The following is a 4,693-nucleotide window of genomic DNA, read 5'->3' on the forward strand; positions in this document are numbered from 1 at the left end:
AGGATTTTGGCAGCAATTCGAATTTTTGTGTCATAGGTTATGCGGCCGATGAAGTCGTTTAGGAGATTTAGGGTTTGCAGCGGGAGTTATGGAAAGATTTGGGAAAGCGAGATCTTGGGGATAAAATCTCACACGATTTCAGCGATTTTATTTTCCGGATTTGGTGTTTGTTTTTTGTTTAAGAAAACGTGGCTCCAACAAGGCTATTTTCGGGATTCATTAAAATAGTGGGTTTCCTATTAATATTGAAAATATAGTTGGATCCCCCATTATTAAAAAAACACTAAATAGGATTATGGCTAATAGTCCCTTTAATATAAGGACTTTTGTAGCAATTAGAGAGTTAACGATGGTAGTCGTGCTGAAAGCTGGTTTACCACGAGCGCGGCACCAACAAATAATAATTAATTTTCTGTTCAAAATAGTCTGTTTTAAATTTCTGAGACACTACTAAAATATCTAATAAATAAATAAATACATAAATATTAATTTGATGACATAACATACAATAGGTACCATTCATGGAAAGATATGAAGGAAGAAAAAAAACAACATGACTAAAAACAAAAAAAGGATAGATAATATTGATAAAAAAAACTATGCAAAGCAAAGCAAAGCAACAGTTGATTGAAAAAGGAAATAGCATTATATTTTTATTTCTTTTGAAGCATGGACTGCATATAACAGTATCGTTGAATTCTGATTATTTTTTTTAATAACTGGAATTACTAAGGCTTAGGAGGAACAAGCTGTTGTCATTGAATATGAATAAGGTGCAAGACTAATGCCATCGCCAACGTAGTTGATAACGTAGATATCTGTTCTAATCAATTGTCTTCCGCCATAAAAGAGGTACTGACCGGTGTTCCCGATTTCGGAAAGGATGATTTGATTGGTATTTATTATTGACCCAAAGTTAGGACACAATAACTGCAACTGAATAATGTTGCAGTTGCAAGTGTTGGTGATGCTCACCTCCCACTCTGGTTTGGACTGTACTATGTTTCCTGTCTGTCTCTGTTCGATATGAATCTTGTCCGAAGTGCATGATGCATCTTAGCTTAAACCTTCGAACAAATAAAATATATGCATAATTAACAACACAATAATTGAGAAGAAACATAAGAACAATAACAATAACAACAAATTAATGTAATTCTAAGGCCTAGAATTTTAGAGAATGCATGAACAAAAAAACTATAAGGTCTCTGTAGCATCGCCTGGTTTTGTAGATACTACACTTATTGAAATACATTGGGTGATCTTGAACCATTGATCTACACATAATAAAACACACAAACTTATGTGTAGGTGTGCTTAGTGGGTGGTTATCTATATAAATCTATGACCCAAAACCACCCGGTGTGTTACACCAGGTGTACGTAGCGTATCATTAACGCCAACACCCTGAATTGCCTATGAATATATAGAAGAAAAAAAAGACAAAATAATTAATATTTTAAGACATTAATTAAATTAACGTATAATTAAATTTAATAAGTGTGAGTTATTATCAATAACATTCATTAAAATTATATATAAGGTAATGAAAGTTGATTAGTTATTACAATTCTTGGAATATAATAGATAGAAATTTGATAGATACTGTGAAGGAAATAAAGATACCTTTGGGAATCTATATATCTATATAATATATAAATCGAAATCCTCAGCTTAGAATTCCGACATTTGACATCCATGTCACCGACACGATGAAATCTACATATCATCCTATTCATTTTGACACATGTCGTTATTTATTATTTTGATATCTTCCATTTTTATTTACCAACATTAATTGAAAATTTGTCTAACTTACCAAAAAGTTGCCCGAATCATTAATTAGTATTTTAATATGGAAATAATATATTATATCATAACAACTATGATTACATTTTAAAAACTAAATTAATATTAGTAGAATTCGAAATTTTTATTGTTGTGTTTAAATATATTTATTATATAATGCTATGCATTATTTTATTAATCATTATAGAATTTGATTTTTTTATTTTTAACTATATTTCGGATTAGAAAACCAGCAATATCAATTAAAAGCTTTATCAAATCTATATATATATATATATATATATATATATATATATATATATATATATATATATATATATATATATATATATATATATATATATATATATATACACACTGTTATGAATGCATTCAATAAGCATTTAGCGTGGATGTAAAAAACGTAAGAGTTTAAGTGGGCTTCATTAATACTTTATGTATTCAATATGCTCATTGAGAACTATAAATAGATGTCATTGTAATGGATTGAAAACACACTTGAATATACAAGAAAGAATAAGAAGAAAAGGTTCTATTATCCTTATATTTGATCTCCCATATTCTTGTTTTACTTGAGTTTCTTTAGTATATTTATAACACGTTATCAGCACGAATTGCTTTACCTCAGTACTATCCGGTAAGGATTTGCATAAAATGAAAGTCTGTATGCACTCACAATCATGAAGGTTTGTTGGTTGAGTATTCAGTTATTCGGATGTGCATTCATTCACCAGGAATATTTATGGTCCAACCATTTTGTTAAGGGTCAAAGTGCACACATGTATATTAGCATGAACTCATCATGTTATAACTGCTTGAGAATATATATAAACTAATGCATATCTGTAGAAATGAAATATATTGAATTCGTTTGTATATATGCTTATTAATGCTTACATTTTATATCCATTCAACATTTAATTTATATGCATATAGTTTTATAATATACAGTAGAGTGTCTCTTCCTGTTATTAAATTATACATGTTAATTATTATTCTAAGATTTAACTTTGTATTCATGAGAATGCCTTAATTTTCTCAAACCCGTTATTTGCGATTCTGTGTGAATCCATTTCTTGTGTTTTGTCTTTCACACATGATATATTGCATTGTCTGCATATACAATTTACACCATTTTGTGCATAATAATAATATCAAATGTTTTGATACAATAAGAGATATTAATTTATTTATTTTATAAGCATTATTGTCAATTAAAATGTTATCTCTTTAATTATTATTTATTTGTTTTATTATTATACAAATTATCATAAGAACCTGAAGTTCTTTAAAGAAAATATAGGCCCGAAGTCCATATCGAATATCAAAGCCAGAAGCTTGGATATATTGAATTAGTTAGATTCAAAACCTGAAGTTTTGAGTATACATATAATCTAAAGCACTATTAATTTTATGACACAGTGCTATGGCAAACATCACCAAGCTTGAGTTCGCTGCTCTAGATATTTCAGGAAGAAATTATCTAACTTGGATCCTTGATGCTGAGATCCATTTGAATGCCATGAACCTCGAAAATACCATTAAGGATGGTAATGAGGAAAGTGAACAAGATAAGGCGAAATCAATGAATTTTATTCGCCATCATCTCCATGAGGGCTTAAAATCCGAGTATCTTGGGGTAAAGGACCCTGCTACTCTATGGAATAATTTAAAGGAGAGATATAATCACCAGAAGAGTGTGATACTCCCTAAAGCTCAATATGAATGGATGCACTTGCATTTATAAGATTTTAAATCGGTAAATGAGTATAATTCCGCCATGTTTAAAATTGTTTCTCGATTGAGATTATGCGGAGACGATGTCACAGGACAGGACATGTTAGAAAAGACATTTCCCATTTTTCATGCCTCTAATATGCTCATACAACAGCAATATCGTGATAGAGGTTTTACCAAATACTCTCAATTGATTTCTTGCCTCATCGTTGCTGAACAGAATAACGAGCTCTTGATGAAAAATCATAACTCCCACCCAACAGGATCACAAGCATTTCCAGAAGTAAATGCAAATGTTTCATTCCTGAAGTGAATGCAAACAACTATAATCGTGGTCGAGGTGGTGGTCGCCGGCGTGGGTATCGCCATGGTTATGGTGGACATCAAGATGGTCCTAGATTTGCACCATACCACCCGAAGTGGAATAAAAATGGTGAAAAACAAGACAAGGGCAAGGCTGTAAAATTTGGCCCTCATAATAATCAAAATGAGAGTTGCCATAGGTGTGGAGTGAAGGGGCACTGGTCACGTACTTGTCGTACTCCAAGGCACCGTGTTGATTTATATCAAGCATCCATCAAAGGAAAAGGGAAAGAAATCGATTTTACTGATTTTAGCAACACCGAGAATGACCATATTGATCCAATGGACCTTACCCGTTTGGATGTTGCTGATTTGTTTCCCGCGCCAAGTGGAGAAATTGATGGAATTGAATTTCATGGTGATGATAACAATGATGGCAACAAATAGATCAATCAGGATTGATCAAATATTACATTTATGTTTTATTTGAGTTAAATAATTTTTATCTTTCCATTCCCTAAATGAGTTTGAAATAATTTTATATGTGGTTGGTGGTTTGATTGATATAAGAAAATAAATTTTATTATATCTTCTTATACTACTTATTTTATTCCCAGAAAAATGGAATATAATGACTCCGTGAGCAACCTAAGCGATGGAGACATTTGTTTGGTTGACAGTGGAACAACACACACAATTCTTTGAGATCAAAAATATTTCTTGAGTTTGAAATTGGCAAATGCAAGTGTTAGTACAATTCTCGTACTACCAAACTAATTGATGGCTCCAGAAGAGCTAATATTGTTTTGCCTGGTGGAACGAATATTTTGGTCAAAGAGGCTTT

At 31.3% G+C, this 4,693-nt stretch overlaps 1 pseudogene; it reads left to right on the forward strand.

Moving 5' to 3' along the window:
- The first annotated feature begins 3,235 nt into the window (after positions 1 to 3,235).
- LOC105976250 (uncharacterized) lies at positions 3,236 to 4,323 on the forward strand (annotated as a pseudogene).
- Positions 4,324 to 4,693: the final 370 nt, after the last annotated feature.

The sequence above is a fragment of the Erythranthe guttata genome, chromosome 5, assembly GCF_056151865.1.
Source record: "Erythranthe guttata isolate IM_541 chromosome 5, IM_541, whole genome shotgun sequence".
NCBI lineage: Eukaryota > Viridiplantae > Streptophyta > Magnoliopsida > Lamiales > Phrymaceae > Erythranthe > Erythranthe guttata.